Source organism: Bubalus bubalis, chromosome 2 (assembly GCF_019923935.1).
Source record: "Bubalus bubalis isolate 160015118507 breed Murrah chromosome 2, NDDB_SH_1, whole genome shotgun sequence".
Lineage (NCBI taxonomy): Eukaryota > Metazoa > Chordata > Mammalia > Artiodactyla > Bovidae > Bubalus > Bubalus bubalis.
The window spans coordinates 182373424-182397334 of NC_059158.1; the positions used below are offsets into that span (position 1 = coordinate 182373424).

Consider the following 23911-nt stretch of genomic DNA (forward strand, 5'->3'; position numbering starts at 1 on the left):
TCCTAATCAAAATCTCAGCAAGTTATCTTGTGGATACTGACAAAAGAATTCTAAAGTTTATATGGAGAGGCAAAAGATCGAGAATAGCCAGCTCAACGTCAGGGCAGAAGGACAAAGTAGGAGGACTAACACCACTCAGTACCAACTTCATTCCTCAGCCACAGCAACCTAAACGGTGTGTGACCAGTGCAAGAGCAGAGAGACCCACGAAAATACAGCCAGCTGATCTGTGACAATGGAGCAAAGACAGCGCAATGGAAAAAAGACAGCATTTGCAACAAATGGGGCTGGAACAACTGGACATCTGTATGTGAAAAAAAAAAAAGAAGAAGAATCTATTAAATAGACACAGACCTCATAGCCTTCACAAATTTAACTCAAAATGGATCACAGACTTAAAAGCAAAAACACAATAGTATAAAACCCCCAGAAAATAGCACAGCAGAAAACCTAGACGAATTCAACTATGGCAATGACTTTTTAGATATACCTCCTAAGCCATGATCCCTGAAAGAAATAACAGATAGGATGAATTTCATTAAACTTAAAGCACTTCTGCTCTGTGAATGATTATGTTAAGAGAATGAAAAGACAAGCCACAGAGCAACAGTCTAGGAAAAAATATCTGCAAAAGACACATCTGTTAAAAGGCTGTTATCCAAAACATACAAGAATTCTTAAAACTCAACAATAACAAAACCCAACCTGATTAAAAAATAGATCAAAGACCTTAACAGACATCCCACCAAGAAAGAGCTACAGATAGCAACTAAGATTATAAAAAGGTGTCTAACTTCATATGTTATAAGGGAATTGCAAAGAAAACCTATTAGAAACACCAAAACCCAGATCACTGACAACACCAAATGCAGATGAGGATGGATGGCAACAGGAAGCGCTATTCACTGCTGGCAAGAATACAAAACGGACAGCACTTTGTAAAACGCTTTAGGAGTTTCTTATAAAATTAAACATACTCTTATCATACGATCCTACAGTTGTGCTCCTTGGTATTTACCCAAACAAACTGAAAACTTACGTCCACACAAACACCTACATGCAGATGTTTACGGCAGCTTTATTCATAATTGCCAAAACTTGGAAGCAATCAAAACATCTTTTATCAGGTAAATGGATAAACAGTGGTACATCGCAACAATGGAATATGATTCCGTGCAAAGAGAAATGAGCTATCAAGCAATGAAAAGACGTGGAGGAGACTTAAAATGCATATGAGTAAGTGAAAGAATCCAACACAAAAAGGCTACTATATGTATACAACCATACGACACTCTGGAAAACATAAAATGATGGAGATCGCAGAAGATCAGTGGTTGCCAGTGGTTAGGAGCAGGGAGGGATAAACAGGTGAAGTACGGAGGGTCTTTAGGGCAGAGAAACTATCCTCTATGAAACTGTGGTGAATTCAAGTATCAGACACATGCCAAAATCCACAGAATGCATGAAACCAAAACTGTACCCTAATGCACAGGAGACAGGGATCAAGACCATCCCCATGGAAAAGAAATGCAAAAAACCAAAATGGCCTTCTGGGGAGGCCTTACAAATAGCTGTCAAAAGAAGAGAAACGAAAAGCAAAGGAGAAAAGGAAAGATATAAGCATCTGAATGCAGACTTCCAAAGAATAGCAAGGAGAGATAAGAAACCCTTCCTCAGCGATCAACGCAAAGAAATAGAGGAAAACAACAGAATGGGAAAGACTAGAGATCTCTTCAAGAAAATTAGAGATACCAAGGAACATTTCATGCAAAGATGGGCTCGATAAAGGACAGAAATGGTATGGACCTAACAGAAGCAGAAGATATTAAGAAGAGGTGGCAAGAATACACAGAAGAACTATACAAAAAGATCTTCATGACCAAGATAATCACAATGGTGTGATCACTCACCTAGAGCCAGACATCCTACAATGTGAAGTCAAGTGGGCCTTAGAAAGCATCACTACGAACAAAGCTAGTGGAGGTGATGGAATTCCAGTTGAGCTATTTCAAATGCTAAAAGATGATGCTGTGAAAGTGCTGCACTCAATATGCCAGCAAATTTGGAAAACTCAGCAGTGGCCACAGGACTGGAAAAGGGCAGTTTTCATTCCAATCCCAAAGAAAGGCAACGCCAAAGAATGCTCAAACTACCACACAGTTGCACTCATCTCACATGCTAGTAAAGTAATGCTCAAAATTCTCCAGGCCAGGCTTCAGCAATACGTGAACCATGAACTTCCAGGTGTTCAAACTGGTTTTAGAAAAGGCAGAGGAACCAGAGATCAAATTGCCAACATCTGCTGGATCATGGAAAAAGCAAGAGAGTTCCAGAAAAACATCTATTTCTGCTTTATTGACTATGCCAAAGCCTTTGACTGTGTGGATCACATCAACTGTGGAAAATTCTGAAAGAGATGGGAATACCACACCACCTGACCTGCCTCTTGAGAAACCTATATGCAGGTCTGGAAGCAACAGTTAGAACTGGACATGGAACAACAGACTGGTTCCAAATAGGAAAAGGAGTACGTCAAGGCTGTATATTGTCACCCTGTTTATTTAGCTTGTATGCAGAGCACATCATGAGAAACGCTGGACTGGAAGAAGCACAAGCTGGAATCAAGATTGCCGGGAGAAATGTCAATAACCTCAGATATGCAGATGACACCACCCTTATGGCAGAAAGTGAGGAGGAACTCAAAAGCCTCTTGATGAAAGTGAAAGAGGAGAGTGAAAAAGTTGGCTTAAAGCTCAACATTCAGAAAACGAAAATCATGGCATCTGGTCCCATCACTTCACGGCAAATAGATGGGGAAACAGTGGAAACAGTATCAGACTTTATTTTTCTGGGCTCCAAAATCACTGCAGATGGTGACTACAGTCATGAAATTAAAAGACGCTTACTCCTTGGAAGGAAAGTTATGAGCAACCCAGAAAGCATATTCAAAAGCAGAGACATTACTTTGCCAACAAAGGTCCGTCTAGTCAAGGCTATGGTTTTTTCAGTGGTCACGTATGGATGTGAAAGTTGGACTATGAAGAAAGCGGAGCACCGAAGAATTGATGCTTTTGAACTGTGGTGTTGGAGAAGACTCTTGAGAGTCCCTTGGACTGCAAGGAGATCCAACCAGTTCATTCTTAAAGAGATCAGTCCTGGGGGTTCTTTGGAAGGAATGATGCTGAGGCTGAAACTCCAGTACTCTGGCCACCTCATGCGAAAAGTTGACTCATTGGAAAAGACCCTGATGCTGGGAGGGAATGGGAGCAGGAGGAGAAGGGGACGACAGAGGATGAGATGGCTGGATGGCATCACTGACTCGATGGATGTGAGCTTGAGTGAACTCCGGGAGTTTGTGATGGACAGGGAGGCCTGGCGTGCTGCGATTCATGGGGTTGCAAAGAGTCAGACACAACTGAGCAACTGAACTGAACTGAATGCAAACTAAGGACTTCTGTTAATAATCATGTATCCATGTAGTTCACTGATTGTAACAAATGCATCACCCTGTTTCAGGATAGTGGGAGAAGTTGTATGGGGACAGGGTTATATGGGAACTCTCTGTACTTTATCTCAATTTTGCTGTGAACCAAAAACTGCTCTAAAAAATAAAGCTCTTTTATTTAAAAAATAATTTCCAGTTAGGAATGTAAATTTTTCAGTATTAATCACCCCAAACTTTATATTGTATCTAACACTGCAGAACATTCATGATTTCATATAATTTTAAAAAAAAAGTTTATTCAAAGAGCATCTTGAGAACATCTAGCCATACTGCTTGTGTACAGCTTGTCTGAACATCTGTATTCTAGGAACACATACTTTGTAAAGACAGATAAACTGTGGCATAGGAGCTAACTGACTTGCTGAAATAGTAGTAGCAGCAGGAATAGGTCCGGAGTATCTCCTGATTCTTGAGGAAAACAGAAAAAAAAAAAAAAAAATTTGTAAGATTTGGAACAGGCAAAAGTAGGAGCTATCTTTAGAGAAAAAAAAAACGGAGCTAATTCTGAAAATCTTTAAATTATTTTAATATCTGAGAAAAAAAGTCAAAACAGAATTTGATTTGCAAATAAAACAAAGTAAAAACTACTAAACATGATGTGGTTTTTCTGAAGAACAAATGATATTAAGAGAATGTGATTTTCTTCCTAAGGCAAGAAATAGGCTCTATGGATTATAATATGTCGAAAGTAATACAGACATAAATCTTTTTAAACAAACATATTAATAAAGAACAAGTTACTAGGATTATGTTTTTAGGATAAACTAAAACTTATTTAAAATGTTGCTTTGGAAGTCATTCTTCTGGTCATTTTTGGTCAGTCTTTCATTAGATTAAAAAATACAGAGAGCCACCAATGATCCAGAGGGAGGTATTTTGAGCATTAACTACAGGATTTTTGTAGTCAGTTATTTCATATTTTTGTAAACAACTAAATTAAATAAGAAAATAATAAAATAACTGTAATAGAAAAAGGAACTGAGCAGGGTTTAAAAAATTGAACCAATTTAAGTCTATTTTAGTAGACACTAAAAACATGGTTATAAACTTGAGCAAGAAAAGGAGAATGGGGATAGTTAAGGTAGAATTAATTCAAGGGTGATCAAAGGTTACTTAATGAATATGAGCTGGTAAAGTTGAAAGTTTACTGAGATTAATAGGAATACTAATTAAGGAAAGACTTTTGGCCAAATGGCACACTGAGCTGATGTAAATGGATCTTTTCCTCCCACTTCACACACAGAAACACTAGATAAAACATAACAAAAATGCTTTTAACATATATAGTCAAACTTTAAAAAAAAAAAAAAAAGGAAATCCCCAGGCACCTGAAATGAAAGTAACATCAAAATCAAAGCTGGAACAGTAAGTGGGATTTGAGACCATGGTGGCCCGTAGGGTTTTAAACTCCAAATCAGAACTCAGGCTTGGAGGAGAAAGCACTAAAGCTCACATGGAGATGGGAAATATAGCTTCAGGCAGGTAGAATTTAGGGGAGTTGGAACTGAGACCCTTGCACAAAGCCCAGAGCCTCAAATACCTATTCCTCCTTGATTTGCAGTCTGAAAAGTCTCACTGGCTCAGGGAAACGGCAATAAAAGTTGCTAATTATCTGGTTCTTGAATAGTGGAAAAGGCACTCACAAGAAATCTAAAACGTAGGCCTATGACAGAAAGGGTGAAGGATCCAAATTTACATTCTGTATCACACAAGAGTCATGAGCTGAGAAATTTATACAAAATCTGGTCTTTGACATGTGGGAGAAAAAAAACCAGAATACTTTCATAACTCAAAGCACAGAGACACACAGGGAAAAAGAAAAACAGACAGAAAAGAGCTCACTATTACAAACCATATGAGGAAGACCTGAATGTGAAAGGTAGATTTATAAAAGCTACAGTAAAAGATATCAAACGGTATCTTTGAAGCAGGAGTAGGGAAACTTCTTAAACACTGCCCCAAAAGCTTTAAAAAAAAGAAATGAATTTGACTATATTGATATTAAAGGTTTTTGTCAAAGAACTCTAGTCTATAGACATGATTAACAGACAAGGGACAAATGATAGAACCAGGAGATATTTGCAAAGCTTAAAGACAACAAGGAATTAATTACTAGAATATATAAGAAATTCCTGGAAACCTTGAGTGAAAAAAATTCAATGGGGAGAAAAATGGGCAAATGATGTAACTGAGCAATTCAGAAGAGAAGCTTACTTAACTGGCTAACAAGTAATAGTAGTTGGTATAATAGCAGTAAAGGCAGTAATATTTATTATACATTCAGGGAGTACTTATATATTCAGGAATATGCTTTACATATATTAACTCATTTTATCCTCTGAACAACCTAATGATGCAGATGCTATTATTATTCCCTCTTACTAATGAGGAGACTAAGGTCCAGAGACGGTAAGTAATTTCTCTAAGGTCTTACAGTAACAAATAGTAGAACACAGAATTGAACTCAGGGTAAAACTGGTGGTATATAAATTCATATAGCTATTCTGGAAAAAACTGCTGCTAATATTTAGTGAAATTTACTGTGCATATATGCCTTGTGCCCTAAGAATCATATTCCTGGATACATTTCCTTCAAAAGTTCTCACATAGGTTCATAAGAAAACATTGCCAGAAAGACCACTGAGCCATTGTTTTTGGTAGCAGGGAAACAGGAGGTAATTTAGATGTCGATCATTAAAAGAATTTAGTGATATGCAGATAGATATGTAGAATATATGGGCTTCCCAGGTGGTGCTAGTGGTAAAAAACCTGCCTGCCAACACAGGAGACGTAAGAGATGTAGATTTGATCCCTGAATTGGGATCCCTGAATTTGATCCCTGAAATGGCAATCCATTCCAGTATGCTTGGCTGGAAAATTCCATGGACAGAGAGGAGCCTGGCAGGCTACAGTCCATGGGGTCACAAAGACTCAGACATGACTGAAGTGACTTAGCATGCATACACATGCAGAATATATACTATGCAATAGACAGCATTAGAAAGAAGCAAACAACTAGCTATTAGACAGAATAAATACCCAGTTGAGTGGAAAAAATTACAAACAGAACAAGACCTAGAGCATAATACCATGTATGTGAGTCAAAAACACATAATCAAAACAATAAATAAGATAAAGTTACACTGCAGCCAAAGACATTATTTCAAATACATTAGAGGGGCTGCTGTAAACGGGAGGGAAATGGGAGTAGGGGTTGGAGGTTAGGGAGGGAAAAAAAAAAAATCAAACATGAAGATCCTTACCAAGACAGACAGATGTAGAGTTTCACAGATGAGGAGGATTTCTGTACACCCCTAAAAGGCAAACAGTAAAAACAAAAAGTCAGATGAGGAAAAATGAACTGCCACATGGAAAGACATCAGATGCAGGAAAGAGCCCAAACGGCACCCCCAAGAACTGAAAACCCTAAAAACTACAGAACACTATGAAAACACTATCAACTGTTTAGTTTTAATAAACAGGCAAAATGAAGGGAAGTCATAAAGAAAGAAAAAGATAATATGAAAAAAGAAAAGGCAGATGTGAAAAAGAACCAAAGAACTTCTAGGAACAGAAGTTAAGTCACTGAAATTCACCCATCAATGAATTAAACAGATTAGATAAAGCTAAACAGAAAATTGCCAACATCTGCTGGATCATGGAAAAAGCACGAGAGTTCCAGAAAAACATCTATTTCTGCTTTATTGACTATGCCAAAGCCTTTGACTGTGTGGATCACAATAAACTGTGGAAAATTCTGAAAGAGACGGGAATACCAGACCACCTGACCTGCCTCTTGAGAAACCTATATGCAGGTCTGGAAGCAACAGTTAGAACTGGACATGGAACAACAGACTGGTTCCAAATAGGAAAAGGAGTACGTCAAGGCTGTATATTGTCACCCTGCTTATTTAACTTCTATGCAGAGTACATCATGAGAAACACTGGGCTGGAAGAAGCACAAGCTGGAATCAAGATTACTAGAAATATCAATAACCTCAGATATGCAGATGACACCACCCTTATGGCAGAAAGTGAGGAGGAACTCAAAAGCCTCTTGATGAAAGTGAAAGAGGAGAGTGAAAAAGTTGGCTTAAAGCTCAACATTCAGAAAACGAAAATCATGGCATCTGGTCCCATCACTTCATGGCAAATAGATGGGGAAACAGTGGAAACAGTGTCAGACTTTATTTTTCTGGGCTCCAAAATCACTGCAGATGGTGACTGCAGCCATGAAATTAAAAGATGCTTACTCCTTGAAAGGAAAGTTATGACCAACTTAGATAGCATATTCAAAAGCAGAGACATTACTTTGCCAACAAAGGTCCATCTAGTCAAGGCTATGGTTTTTCCAGTAGTCATGTATGGATGTGAGAGTTGGACTGTGAAGAAGGCTGAGCACTGAAGAATTGATGCTTCTGAACTGTGCTGTTGGAGAAGACTCTTGAGAGTCCCTTGGACTACAAGGAGATCCAACCAGTCCATCCTAAAGGAGATCAGTCCTGGATGTTTTTTGGAAGGACTGATGTTGAAGCTGAAACTCCAGTACTTTGGCCACCTCATGCGAAGAGTTGACTCATTGGAAAAGACTCTGATGCTGGGGGGGATTGGGGGCAGGAGGAGAAGGGGACGACAGAGGATGAGATGGCTGGATGGCATCACTGACTCCATGGACCTGAGTCTGAGTGAACTCCGGGAGTTGGTGATGGACAGGGAGGCCTGGCGTGCTGCGATTCATGGGGTTGTAAAGAGTCAGACACGACTGAGCGACTGAACTGAACTGAAAGAGAAAATTACTGATTAGGAAAAGAAGTGTGAGAAAATGACTCAGAAGGTAGCAAAGTTAAAAAAAAAATCCAACAACCAAGAAACAGAATGTGAAAGAGGTTAAAGGACATGGAAAACGAATACGAAGGCTTCACACGCATCTAAACAGGTGTTCCTGGTAGGAATACTGAGGAACATATGGGAGAAGCGATCTGAATGTGTAATTTCTGAGACTGTTCAAGAATTAAAGTCAGACATGAGTCTTTAGAATAAAAACTTGAAAATATCAACAACACGGAGAAAAAGAAATTGTAAGCAAACCAAAAGAAAAGATTATTAACAAGAGAGTGACAAGTTGGCTGATACAGACTTCTCATTAATAACAACAGATATCAGAATAAAATGGAGTTAAGTTTCAAATATTAAGGAAAATAACAATTAACCATGTATCTATATACAGATTGAACTAAAATCACCTTCAAAGGTAAGAGGCTCAGAGAAAGAATTACGGTAAGAAGGATACTGTACCGGAAAGAAGGTACCGAATTTAAGACAAAACACCAAGAAGCAAAGAAACTGCGAACAGATTCTTTAGCTGCTAAGTCACTCCAGTCGTGTCCGACTCTGTGCGACCCCACAGACGGCAGCCCACCAGGCTCCTCCGTCCATGGGATTTGCCAGGCAAGAACACTGGAGTGGGTTGCCATTTCCTTCTCCAATTCTTTAGCTGCTAAAAGTTAAAACCAGAAAGACTGATAACACCGAATATGCGAGGATGTGGAATGCCTAGAACTCGTATACATTACAGGTGACGGTACAAAATGTTACAACTGCGTTGAAGAACTGTGTGGAGGTTTCTTATAATAAAGGATTAACCACTGATGCAAGTAACGAAATGGATAAACCCAAAAAACAGTATGTTAAATCAAAGAAGCCAGGCATAAAAGGGTACATATATATGACCCGATCTATAGGAAACAGACACAGAGGCAAAACTGACCGACAGTGACAGAAACCAGAGAGCAGCTGCAGAGGCTGTGGGGCTGGTGTGGGGGAAGGGAATTCAACAGCAAGAGACACGAGGAAACTTTCCCAGGGAATGGAAATGTTCTATGTCTTATTTTGGGTGGTGGCTAAAGAGTAGGTATTGGTCAAAAGCTCTTCAAGTAGAATTCATGATACCGTGTGTTAATTCTATCTCAATAAAAAAGAAATTAAGAAACGTGTTGGCACACCTAAAGTACCCCGGCTATTTACAAACAGATAGGGAAGGGGGCTGAAGATGAAGCAGAATGCTGACAACCACGGCAGCCACCGCTTTCCGCGTGCTTCTCATGCGCCAGGCGCTGTTCTGAACGCTCTGCATCTGTTAATTCATGTAGTCTTTTCAACAACTCTGTAAAGTCGGTACTCTTTATCATCCTCATTTTATATGTAAGAAAACTGAAGCCCAGGGAGGTTATATAACTTACCTAAGGTCACACAACTAGCATGTGGCAGATCTGGGCTCCAAACTCAGGCAGTCTGGCTCCGAGGTCTACATTCATAAAAATCCACAGTCTCTCTGAAATGAAAAATCAATAAGAACATGGAAGATCAGAGAAGAAGAATGAGAGTTAGAACGTTCTAAGGGCCAAGGGGATGACGAAAATAATGATTAACTTTAGCCCTAGGCTTAAGTGAAGGATGGATGTTAACAGGTAAGGAAATAAGGGAATAAAACCTGAACAAATATTTGCAAATAAGAGACGTAAAAATGATTAAGAAAATGGGATTACTACAACAGTAAGCGGCCTCCTCGGTGGCTCAGTGGTAAAGTATCTCCTGCAACGCAGGAGACCCAGTTTTGATCACCGGGTTGGGAAGATTCCCCTGGAGGAGGGAATGGCATCCCACTCCATTATTCTTGCCTGGAGAATCCCATGGACAGAGGAGCCCAGTGGGCTACACTCCATAGGGTCTCGAAGAGTCAGACACGACTGAAACGAATGATTAGACACAACGGCAAGTAGAAAAAGGGGGAAAGAATGGCAAAGCAAGTGTGGTAAATAGACAGCAACTTACGATGGCAGAAATAAGCCCAAATGTATTAGTAATCACAGTGAAGAAGCAGATTAAACTTCCTTCTTAATGGCAGAGATTCTCTGATTGGATTCTTAAAAAAAAAAAAAAAATAGGCATGCGTTGCTTATCAGAGAATTAATGTGTGGGTGTGTTTACACTTAAAACAGTGCCTAGCATACAGTAAAGACTACATGTGTTAGCTGCGTTATTATTAGCAAGACAGACTGAACTTTCCTCATTAAACAGTTTTGAAACTACCCATCTGACATGACAGCTAAAGTACATATCTGTACATAAACAATTAAACCATATAATCTTTGTAGATCACTTTCAAGTACAGAATACTGTTATTAAATAAATGTAATATATAATCATCAGGGATACACTAGGGGCTACTGAAATGTACTATAGAGAGAGGCTAAACTATATTGCCAATCTCACAACTAAAATATAAAAGCCTTTAACATATATTTCACTGTTTCCTCCTGACTCCGCTTGCCAGGAAGTCAAATGGAGGGGAGCGAATATAGCACTAAATATAATGCCATGAAAGTGTGCTTTTCAGAGTTAAGAAACTGCAGTGGAACACAGAACACTGAACTGTGTGAGTGAAGTCTTATAGATCCCTGTATAGAGGCAACCTCGGATATGTTATTAAGCACTTACTGAAATTGCTGGGCTTTGGAAAATTGTCAGAGGTCCCAAGGGAAGAACACTTAAGCAACAAAAAAGCACCAGAGAGATGGATGTTACTCAAAGGAACAATACTAAAGCCTCAAGAAAAGACTCCTGATATAGAAGATACTTAGAAAGAAAACACTTAATTGGCTGAACCAAGTGCTGCATAATGACCCAAAACACAAATGGGAATTCAACACAAAGTAGAAACTAGGCCAGCTTTCTAAAAGAAGCACAAAGAGTATTTATTTATTTATTTCAATTTTTATTCTGTCTACTTCCAAAAAAAGGATTTCAAAGTTTGAGAATTCTTTAAGTTACAAAGAAACAACAGTCACACACACAGGGAAAAAAAAAAAGCACAAGTGAGAGCTAAGTTAGAGCTGGTAAGAAACATGGAACCCCTTCACTGAACAAGAAGGAATACAACACTAAAGGGAGTTCCCTGTCTCCCAGTGCAGGGGCCCATGGGTTCAATCCGTGGTCAGGAAATTAGAGCCCATATGCCGCAACTAAGACCCAGTGCAGCCAACTAAACAGACACTAAAAAAAAAAAATGAAGAATATAATACTAAAGACTTATAGTCTCGATATACATCATTTAATTAAAGTACATGTTCTGAAATCCACAACTGATGGCAACGTCCTTAGTGAGACTCAAACCAAGGCCTCCGCTGCCACTGCTGGAGGGGAAAAGACTCTTCTGTGGGCCTCAGGAACTGGACATGCCATTCCCCAATTCACTGCACTTATTTCTCGGTAGGTCTTCAGCCAGCAATACACGTGTCAACCAACAACTATTTATGGGTCAATTGCCTACCATTTACTCAGCCCACTGTTAGGTGCCGTGTGGAAGCCAAGTGAAATATAAAACAAGGTCCTTGTCCACAGGGAGTTTATAATAAAGTTGACAGCTTATTTCAACTGGAATGACTGAAAACGGAAGCCTTAAAAAGACTCAATCCACCAGACACAGAAGAGGGAAAGAGAGAAGAGGGGAAAAAAAAAAACAGATTGATCTCAGTGAATGAAAAGGAAAAGGGAAGGGCTGGAGTTGGTAAATGCAAGTTAAGTACAATTTCACCAGGCAAGGGTGAGAAGGGACGGAGAATATTCTGGGATCATGTGTGCGTACAGGCAACTGGTACTGCACCCCCAGGAAAGGCCTCCAGGGAGTTGTCGTCATGGACACGAGCTGCAGTGGGTCTCCGTATGTAAGAGGAAATGTGGAGCACCAGACTGCCTAGGCTAGGGAGGCCGGAAAAGGACCAGGCGAACTGCACTAAGGGAGGAGCTTCTGAAAGAGAAACAGCACAATTAAAGCAGAGCTTTTCAGCGACAGACGGCGCGGTCTAAGAGGGAAAAGTGACTAGCAACGGGAAGGAAAAACACGGATCCTATATATATTGTCTAACAGTAAAGAAAGTTCCATGGAACACAAGTTGGACCCATCTCTGCCTGGATTTCTGTATCCCTAATACCCAAGAAAGAAAAGCCATTCTAAGACTTGGTCAAGGTCCTACATTTTGGTTCTCCTAACAATTCTGCACTCTCTTTGGGGAACATCTTTCTCATGGTCTGAGATCTCTCTCTCTGGTCTGGCTCAAAGCAACCTTATCTGCCTAAAGTTCTGACTTTACTGTTGTTATTGATAATCCCATCTCCAGAATAAAATCTTTACTTCTGTCTCGATTTCTGGGCTCTGCTGGAACCAGAGAGCTGGAAAGGGACCTTGGAGAGCCCTATTTATTGCTTTCAGCAAACACAAGTTCATTACTTTATCTATCACGTACTCTTGTTGCACGCCCAAATGACCTTAGTTCAATCCCTCCCCTTTCTAATGGAGGAAACTGAGGTCCTGGGAGGCTGAGCTGCTCTTTGATCCAAGTCAGCTTGAACCCCATGGCTATTTAGTATCTCACAAACAACCAGAGTCAGGTGAAATAACAGGCACTCTCAACATAATTAGAGCAAAGATCACACATTCAGAGACAAGAAATGGGGCATTTGCTACACACAAAAAGACGATTTAAAATGTAAGGTATCTAAGGAATCAGCTAAGTTAAAAGAAAACCACTAGCAATTATTTCTGAGAACGCAAGTAGGATTGGTGAGGTTACAGAAGGGTGACTGTAGCTTTTAGCGGGCCCACATTTCTCGAGTTCAAAAGCAGCTGTCATTTGGTCTCTTCTTACACTGAGGGCCTGAAAGGCAGCAATATATAGTGTAAGGGATGGAGATTTTATATTTGACACTCCTGGGTTCATGACAGTATCTCTTTATACGTATTGTCATTGCTGTTTCTAATATTATCATCACTATCATCATCAATCCATCCCAAATGCGAGTCTACTACTGTTCCAACCTTTCAGCTTTGTGGCAATGCCTGAATGGCCTGTGTGCTTTCCTAAGGCACAATCTGGTTACTGGGAGATCCGGGTGTGGATGTGGAACAGCTCTGAAGAACTGCAGTACAGCAAGTCCCCTACAGTTGAATGAGTTCCATTCCAAGAGCGTGTTCACAAGTCCAATTTGTAAGTCCAACAAAGTTAGCCCAGGTACCCAACTAACACAATTGGCTATAATAGAACTGTACTCTAATAGGTTTATAATACTTCCCATACAAAAAATACACAACAAACACAAAAAATAAAACATTTTAATCATACAGTACAGTATCTTGAAAAGTACAGCAGTACTGTACAACAGCTGGCATACAGGGGCATACGTTTGCATCTTTGAAAGTTTGCACCTTGAAGGTTCGCGTGTAGGGGATTTACTGTACTGAAGATTCTAAAGCAGCTGAATCAGGCCTAAGATTCACCTTCGGGGATTTGGGAGGCTGTCGAGTGAGCTCTATGGTACATACCAAGCAGGGATAGGATCTTGCTGTCTACTGGGATTTATACCTCGGCACTCCATTTATCTTTGTTTTACAGATGCAGACTAAGGCTCAGGGGTGTCAAATGGCTTGTTGAAGGCCACACAGCTAGCAAGGGGCATAAATGAGCCCAGGTCTCTTCAGAAGAACTATTCTCAAGACATAGCTCTTTTCTCTATAATGTGAAGGCCTCTCTGGAGGCCAAGACTTAGCTACCACTTCTGCAGATTATTCTCCCTTCTAAGAGCTCAGTGGCCATTAAGAAGTATAGCTATCAACTCTTGCTTACTTAACAAGGACGCTTGTAGCGCCCTGAAGGGAACTGGTTAATGAGCCCACCACAGCCACTGGCCCGTCAGCCCAGGAGACCGTCTTCTCTAAACTGCCAATGCATGTCTCATGAACAGAGTTAGCTCTGATGGTACCTGCTCTCTCTTTTCATATTTTACCAAATTTCACAAGGATATTATTTATCAAACAACCACAAATAAGAGCTGCTAATAAAGTACCTTACTATGCTTCTAAGCATGTTTTACATGTTACCCTCTTTAATAACTAATAACCCAGCAAGACAGCTAAAGCCAATTTACAATTCAGTTCCAAGAGCTGAGAGGCCAAGCAACAGGGCAAAGTCAGTAGAAGAACTGACATTTTAATCCAGTCTGCCTGAGCCTTAAAGCTCGTGCCCTTCTACCCACTACAACAGTCTCTCAAACTTCAATGTACCTAAGAATCACCTGGGATCTTGCAAAGAAAAAAAAAAGATTCTGATCCAGAAGGCCTAGGATGGGATCTGAATTCTGAATTTCTAATAAGCTCTGAATTGATTCAGATGGTGTTTGCCCAAGGAATCTTCTCGGACTAGCAAAACACTATACTACATTCTTCTCACATCACATTTTTTCACATCTAATTATTATCAAATATGTTAATGCAACCCTTCACCCTTAAAGAATTCTAAGTCATCCTCAAAACCTTCCCTTCTGCACCTGCCCTTTTCTCCAGTCAGGACAGCTCTAAGAATAAAACCTGCAAAACATGGAGGATTCTAATAACCTTAGGAGAATAGCCCTGTGGCCTGGAACCAACCCAAACTCCTTTAGAATGCATTCTAGCAACCTGGACTTTCAGGGATAGACAAGCTTCCTTGGCTGCTGCCAAAGTAAATGGAAGTCAAATTGCTCCTGATCTAGAGTGAAGTGATTAACTGAACCTGGCTAAGCCTTGTCATGTCCTGGGATGGTACAGCCAATCCATAAATGCAGGCTGAACGGGACAGACTGAACAGTTCTGGGCTCATGACACCATGTGTGACCTACTGTGACATTTCCATTCTAACTACTATGCCCATCTGTCTTCCCCCTCTGAACCAGACAACTGTGCTTGTCTTCCACGGCCTTCTACTCAAATCCCCTGAAAGCTGTATCAAACAACATTTCAAGGCCTATATTCTCTTTTATGGTATCAGTCTAAAGATCAAGGCTTAAAAATCTGTGCTGCCTTGACATCTGGTAAAATCAGGAGGGCCTCAAATGTCCTAACCATAAATTCCAATACCCATTTTGCTCCCATGGACACAGTCCCCTAGCCAAACAATCTTCCTTATCAAAGAGGGAAGGTACTGTTTCTGTTTATTCCTGGGCAGTGGGTTTCGGTTCTCTGCCAGCCCCCAAAATTACTCAAACAAGCCAATCATATTCTCTGGCATAACCAAGAAGCGATCACTTTTTTTTTTTTTTTTTTTTTTTTGATACTTACAAGCCTGCCTCCCACAGCCCTTGGTTGCTCACTCTGCTCCTGAGTACACCCGCTGTGTCCTCCCTGGGCTGTTAGTATAAGTGACTTCTACATGCCGTCAGTCTCATCTGCCAGTGTCCACTGCTGTGTGCTCAGCCATCCACACAACCCTAGGGTAGGAATCCCTCCCTCCTCAATGGGGTGAAGAGGAAGTGATTAAACCATTTTATTTATTTATTTATTTTTTGCCCAATCCACTGGTCTCTGCCCTTTTCTCTATCCCTGAACCTCTTAATTGGCAAGGTCATCAACTGCTCTATGACGATAAGGACGCCCAGCATTTGTTCTAAGCTCTGTCCACAGACTTTCCCACTTAATCCCCCTAACATCCCTATGAGGTAGATCTCATTATTATTCCTAATACACAGAGGAAACTAAACTACCCAACAAGGTTATGCAAGACCTTGTCCAAGACCATACAGGTCTGAGCAGAGCTCAAATGCAGATCCACCTGTTCTTAATTACTACCTTAGTGTTGAGAGGATTTCTGGGCTCAATGCCACTGTTGCTCAACCCCTCTTACAGACAGAGATGTGTGGCTGGAAGGTCCAACCGGATCACCCGAATTTGAGACGTCTTGTCTTTTGGTGATATCTGCTAAAAGATGGATGGACATGCGTATCTGGGAAAAAGTGAGGTTGGAACAGACCAACTGGCTTGCCAGGAAGAGACTGGCAAGGGACTTCCCCTCGATGGTTTGAATTTCATTTACCAAAGGTCTAGTTTGATTATCAACCTCACAGATACAAACACCCTAGGTCTCAAAGTTAATCAGACTTGGGGAGTTTGGATCAGTTCAGTTTAGTTCAGTTCAGCCGCTCTGTCATGTCCAACTCTTTGCAACCCCATGGACTGCAGCACGCCAGGCTTCCCTGTCCATCACCAACTCCCAGAGTTTACTCAAACTCATGTCCACTGAGTTGGTGATGCCATTCAACCATCTCATCCTCTATCATCCCCTTCTCCTCCTGCCTTCAGTCCTTCCCAGCATCAGGGTCTTTTCCAATGAGTCAGTTCTTCGCATCAGGTGGCCTAAGTAATGGAGTTTCAGCTTTAGCATCAGTCCTTCCAATGAATATTCAGGACTGATTTCCTTTAGGATGGACTGGTTGGATCTCCTTGCAGTCCAAGGAACTCTCAAGAGTCTTCTCCAATACCACAGTTCAAAGGCATCTGAGAATTTGGATAGCACTGTCTAAACTTACAAGAGAAGAAATATAAATCAGAAAGTCAATTTATTAGTTCACTTATTAGTGAAATATGCCTACTCTTCGCAGTCATCTGTGAAAGAATTACAGCAGTAAGGTCAAGTATAATGAGAAATCCCAGAAGACACTGTATCTCTCAACATCCAGTGGTGGCCTGGTGTATCTGTCTTTGCCATGGAAGTAAATGTGTGACCCCCAGACCAGGCAGATAGAGTCTGGGGGTCAACATCCACTGCATGGCCACTGACATTCTGGCTTGTCCCTTCCACTAGCAAGTTCCTGGTTTCTACTGTGGCTCTAGCCTCTGTTCCGACACAGCTGAGCTCAGCTTTGCCTCTGAGGTAACCCTGTGCAGGCACCTAATAGCACTGACCATGGGCTCATTTTTCAGTCTTGTAGAACACGGGGAGTGCCCTCTGGTTGCTCCCACCCCCAGGCTTCTCTTCCGATGCTCCAAACCTCTATCTGTAGCAGATCAGCACTACTCCTCCTTCAAGGAGGCTATGCCCAAGGAAGTGCTCAACTTCGATCTCATCCACCTTCTAACTTCTATCTGGGTCATCTGCCTTACACCGCTGAACCAGATTCAGTCCTTACTCCCTTTCCCTTGGTCCACTCACCTCCTCCTTCCTCCCATGCACTTCGTTCACCTATTATTCTGCATTCTTTCAGACCACTCTGCCACAAACCACTAAAACTTAAATATATATAAATATATATATATATATAAATATATATATATGTATAACATGAATGATTTCTGATCAGAAGGATAATAAAAAAATCAGAGAATTTTACAATGAGAATTATCTGTAGAGACTATGTAATTCAGCCCTCTCATGTTCCAGGTGAAGAAATGGACAGAAATTCAGTGACCTGCCAAGTCATGTTATCCAGGCAATGGTAGGGTTAGAGCCAGGATCTAGGTTTCTGGGTTTTCAAGCTAGCACGTGAACCAAGTACCAGACTCCTAAGTGTATACAAACAGGCCCTCAGTCGGGTGGAGGCTTTCTGTGTATCTGACAGACTGGCAGCCGCTAGTAGTAGGTATGTTATTTGGTTTACTATTTTTTTCTTCGAATGTTGATTTAAATATCAATCACTGATAGCTCTAACAATGAGAAAATAATTATTTTCAAGCCACAGAACTGCCCAAAAGTATCTCAGGGGATACATAACTGCAAATTTCCCAATCTACTGCCAAAGGGAGAGCAGTAGTAGGGTGGGTTTGTGACTTAACGAAAACAAGAAAAAACAAAAAACAAAAAAATTTTAAGTGACTAAGATATTTAAAAGATATATTAATGAATACTTAACTAAGGTCAGGGTGGAGAAGGCCTTTCTATGCATACAAGAAACAGAATAAATTTACAAATGATCAATAGGTTTGACTACATATAAATGAAAACTTCCAAGAAAATCAGCATTAGCAAAATTAAAACATAAATAAACACTTCATATCACGTGAAGTGAAAACTAAGCAGTTAATATTAGAATAGAAAGATGATACAAAATAAGAAAAATCTCAACATTTATATTTCTTAATGGACAAAGAAAAACAGATAATTCACTAAAGAAATAAACAGTTAACAACCCAACAGAGAAGTTCACCCTGATGAACAAAGAAATGCAAATTAAAACATTAAGACTATTTAGGGGCAATAAATTTGGAAAAGTTTTGCAATGATAGTATTTCAGTGGGAAGCAGTGGTTTTAGACCAAGGACTCTGATTTAGACTTCAGTTTGAAGCCTAACTTGGACACTCAATCAGTGATCCTGGGCAACTCACTTCAATCACTGTGAGCCTCAATGTCTCTACAGTTTTGGTGTGAAGATGAAATGAGACAATGCAGCTGAAATGTTTTAACAAAGTGCCTGTCAACAGTAAATGCTCAATATGTGTTACCTATTATGATAAAAACAATATTTGCACGCGTAACAGAGGGAAGGAGCAATGAGGCAGGTACCCATACAGTGCTGATGGAAGTTTAAACTGGTAAAAATCTTTTAGGGATGTAATCTAGTAAGTAACCTGCTCATCTAAAGCTCTAAAAAATGTCCTTGGAGAGAGACATGAGAATATGGGGAGACTGGGGAGAATATACTTTACATGCATTGTTTGAATGTTTTACCAGGATATATTACAGAATATATCTGTAATATAAATCAGCTATATTAAAAAAAAGAATGAGTCCCATGATATTAGAAGAAAAAAGGTTTTTTTTTTAATGCTTATTCCTTTAGACCTACTTCTAGGAATCTATCTATAACGACATACTTAACAATTGGAGACATAATAAAATATTTATGCAGAGCAATAGATTTAATGGTAAAGAAACTAGAAACTTAGATGTATGAGATTTTTAAAGATACTATGGAATATTATGCAGCCATTAAAAATCAGGCTCTGTATATGATACCTATAGATAGCATAAGTAATCAAAGGAAAAGTAAATTGGACTTCATCAAATTTAAAAACTTCTGTGGATCAAAGGGCATGATCATGAAAGTAAAAAGACAACCCACAAAACAGGCACAAATATTCTCAAATCATATATCTGATAAGGGTCTGGTACCCAGAATATATAAACATAGCATATAGGAACAAAGTATCCAGAAGTCATAACAACTCAACAATAAGAGGACAAATAAGCCAATTTTAAAATGGGCAAAGGATTTGCATAGATCTCTCTCCAAAGAAGACATACAAAATGGCAAATAAGCACATGACAAGATGCCCCACATCAGTAGTCACAGAGGAAATGCCAATCAGACCACAATGAGACATCACTGCGCACCTGCTGGGATGCTGTGATAAAACAGAAAAGCTAAGCATCGCCGAAGACACGAAGCAACTGCAAACCCTGCACGCTGCTGGCAGGAGCGTGCGGTAGTGCTGCCGCTGTGAACAACAGTTTGACAACTCCTCAAAAAGTTAGAGACAGAGTTCCCAAATGACCCAGCAATCCCACTCCTAGGTATATACCCAAGAGAAATGAAAATAGATGTCTACACAAGAACTTGTACACTAATTTTCACTGTAGCAGTATGTATAACAGCCAAAAAGTGGAAACAACTCAAACGTCCACCAACTGATAACCAAATAAAATGGTGTATAGTTATACAGTGGAATATTATTCAGTCATTAAAAGGAATGGAATACTCATAGTGCTACAAACAGGGGAAAACCTTGAAAACATGCTAAGTTAAAGAAGCCAGACACAAGAGGCCAGAGCACGATCCCTTTTCTATAAAATGTCTAGAATAGGCAAATCCACAGAGACAGAAAGTAGTTAAGAGATTGCTGGAGGTTGGGAGGAGGAAGGATTGGGGAGGAAATGCTAATGGGTGTGGGGGTTCTTTTGGAGTGATGAAAATGATCTAGAATTAGAAAGTGGTGATACTTCACAGGCTTTGAATTGTATACTTTAAAACAGTAAATTGTATGGTATGTGAATTATATCTAAATAAATTTTTTAAATTAGGCTCTTGAAGATTTTTAATAACATGGTGAAATGCTTTCAAAGTACTAAAAGAAAAAAAAGCAGCATGCAACTGTATGTATAATTGCAATGTGGTTTTAAAATATATGTAAATGCATATATACATATGCATTTAAAAGACAGAAAATACATTAAAATGCTAACAGCGGTTGTCCCTAGGTAGTGTCACTATGGGGGACTTATTTTCTTCTTCACATAGTTCAAATTTTTCTACAGAAAACATAAACTATTTTTATAATCTGCAAATTAAAAAACCCAGGTATGTTTGCCTGGCTTCAAAGCTAGTGTCATTTCTGACACACTATACACTCATTAGATATTTATTTATCTCCTACCAGGTACCAGGACTTTCCTGGTGGCTCAGTGGTAAAGAATTCCCCTGTGAATGCAGGAGACATGGGTTCAATCCCTGGGTTGGGACGATCCCCCTGGAGAAGGAAATGGCAACCCACTCCAGTATTCTTGCCTGGGAAATCCCATGGCCGGAGGAGCCCGGCAGGCTATAGTCTACGGGGTTGCCAAGAGGCAGACACGACTGAGCAACTAAACAACTACAACCACCACCACCATGCACCAAGCAAAGTTAAATGAGGTAAAATCAGGGCCCACAGGAGTGTACATATGTCTAGTGTGGGGTTTGAGCCCAAGTCCATGGACAAGGAAGGCGAAGACGCATCCATAGGGTCTTTAAATCACCTGACACACGACACCGCTCAGCTGCACACTTTCTGGGAGACGATCACGAGCAGCAGTGTAGCTCACTGCTTACAGGCTGGAGTTAGAGCCAGACTACCTAGGTGTGTAGCCTGAACACCCAGGTACAAGCTGTGTGATCTTGGGAAAATCACCTAAACTCCATGCAGCATAGTTTCCTCATCTACTAAATAGCGGTGATAACAGTACCTCTCTCACTGGGCTGTTGGAAGATCAAAAGAATTAACACAGCTAAAGCACCAGCATTATACGCTCAGGACATAGTAGGTGCTCAGTAAATTAATTAGCGGCTAACTGCCAGCATCAGCCTCCCTGTCCGCATCACTACCACCACCTCACCAGCATACTCTCAAGGAGGCAGAGACACAGAAGACTAAGGACCGCTAGAAAGGCTGTTTTCCACATCTCAAAACTGGCTGCTAGCATCTGCTTCTTAAAGCCTATAATAACTATTACATTCAACTAATTTCTTTTTCCAGATTCTCTCAATCTCTAATGAAACTCTATTTTTGAGATGTTCTATAAAATACAACATCCAACTGTTCGGCATAACAAACTGCTTGTGTCCTCTTATCTTTTGTCTAATTCATAGAAACAAGTGATTTTTTTCAAGCCTATTGTAATGGAAGGCTGCTTTGAGAGGCTTATCTGCCTTTCCCCTGCCTTTCTGGGCCATGCTGCTCTGATCCAGTAGTTCACCCAGGATGACTCTTCACAGGCCAAACTGCAAAATCTCCCGAGCAACATGGCCATCTAATGAGTGGCTGGGGATTGTGACTGCATTACACCTAATGCCGACCCTCCCAGCCTGCAGAGTCTCAACAAGCAATCACCACTTTAGCGCTTTCACAGCCAACCTCTTAGGTGTTACAGAGGACCCTCGGCTTTGTCACTGTGCTTCTACCTTGATCTGAAAATGTGGATGAGTTCTGAGTTTTTTGCCAATCTGATTATGAGAATACACTTTTCTGCAGTAGGGAGTAAGTCTGGACCACTCAGGAACAAATTTCAAATTCAAAGATACCCATCTAATGTAAGAGAGCTCAGGCAGCTAAAGAACACCAAAACAGGCCGTGTGACTCCAGAGGCTATGTGTTTACCAGCAAAGGTTTGATGCACAGGCTGTAAAGACAGACAGCTTGCCCAGGGCATTCATTACAGCCCGGTCTCTCTTACCAGCTATACAAATTTAGGCCAGTTGCTTAACGCTCTGGGCCTCAGTTTCCTCATATGTAAAATGGGGATAATATTAGTCATATCTCATGGGGTAGCTGTAAGCATAGACTATACACCGCCAGGCTCCTCATTTCATGGAATCCTCCAGGCAAGAATACTGGAGTGGGTAGCTATGCCCTTCTCCAGGGGATCTTCCCAACCCAGGAACAGAACCCAGGTCTCCTTGACTACAGGCAGATTCTTGACCATCTGAGCCACCAGGGAAGCCCGAGCATTAATATGTCACTGTTAATGAGTCAACAGACATGAAAGCCTTTCCCGTAACATTGTAAACATTTAGTAAATGTTAAAAGGAAGCATAAAAATATACCTGCCAAATATTCTTTTTACAGTTTTTGGTTGTGTGGTCAGTTCACAGATTTACTTGTTTTTAATCACTTTGCCTCATCACTTACATAAATCACATGTTATCAGTATCTTCTATATGCTATATGTCAAATATTACATAATTTCTAAAAAAGAATTTATAGACAATCACATTGCTAGTTTCACAGCTGAATCAGCTAAGAAAGGGAGAGAGTTGGGCCTCTCATAACAGCATGCTGGACTGATATCCTAGAGATTTCACAGAAAGCCCTTAATTTACTGAAAATTAATAGCAGATACAAAGAACTAAAACCACCTGCTCCAATTCTCTCATCTGTAGATGAAGAAACTGAGGCCCTGAGAAGTGTTTCAAGATCTTCCAGTTCACTAATGTCAGAAATCAGACACTTCTGTTTCCTCTGACTCAGATACGTATTTTTTAAGTGGAAAGCAACGAGGAAGACATGATGGAAAAGGGAAAAGACTGATGTAGTTTGGAAGGGTTAAGGCAGCAACCTAACAACGGGAGCTAACATTTTATGAAGATTATAGCCCAGGCACTGTGACAAGCATTTTGCATGGGTGGCCTTATATAATTTTTGCAAAACCTGCAAGGTAGTTACTATTATTAACTCCCCTTTTAACTGAGAAAGTGGAGGCCTAGAGAGATAAAATGACTGGCCCCAAATCACAAAGCCAGTGAGAGGGAGAGTCAGTAAATGAACCCATGCTGTCTGACTCTGGAGCCAGAACCTTTTCCACTGGATATTGCCCAAGCTTGAGAATTTAAAAAGCATGGAAGCTCTTGATCCTTGAGTCCTTCTCCTACTTTTTTTTAGTAACTTCTCTGTTCAGAGGCAGTGCACAGACAGACAGCAAATGAAGTGGTTTTTAGGGAAGAACAGATGACCTTGATTTAGAGCCTACGTGAAGTGAAAGCTGCTCAGTCGTGTCCGACTCTGTGATCCCATGGTCTATAGCGCCCATGGTATTCTCCAGGCCATAATACTGGAGTGGGTAGCTGTTCCCTTCTCCAGGGGATCTTCCAAACCCAGGTCTCCTGCATTGCAGGCAGATTCTTTACCAGCTGAGCCATGAGGGAAGCCCTTATTCCCTGCTATTTGAAGAAGCACCATACACACATCACTCTAGTCCCCTGACTTGTTCAAGGCCACATAGCTGGTAAAAGTGCCACTGGAGGATGCGAACCCCATGCCGCCCCAGCGAAGCTCCAAGACCCATTTCCTGGAC

General features: G+C 40.5%; 1 protein-coding gene across 5 annotated transcripts in view; it reads right to left on the minus strand.

Annotated features, from left to right (window-relative positions):
* The window catches only part of ZBTB40 (zinc finger and BTB domain containing 40), a 79392-nt gene that overhangs the window by 43064 nt on the left and 12417 nt on the right, over positions 1-23911 (minus strand). For 3 of the 5 annotated variants that reach the window (XM_006063780.4, XM_044938138.1, XR_006549053.1), the window contains exons 2-3: positions 9745-9836; positions 6769-6819 (exon numbers count right to left, since the gene is read on the minus strand). The exons of 1 other annotated variant lie outside the window; for it this stretch is intronic. The gene's annotated coding sequence lies outside the window, so the exon portion shown is untranslated. The remainder of the gene's footprint in view (positions 1-6768; positions 6820-9744; positions 9837-23911) is intronic. One more of the 5 variants, XM_044938136.2, reaches the window with a different exon arrangement.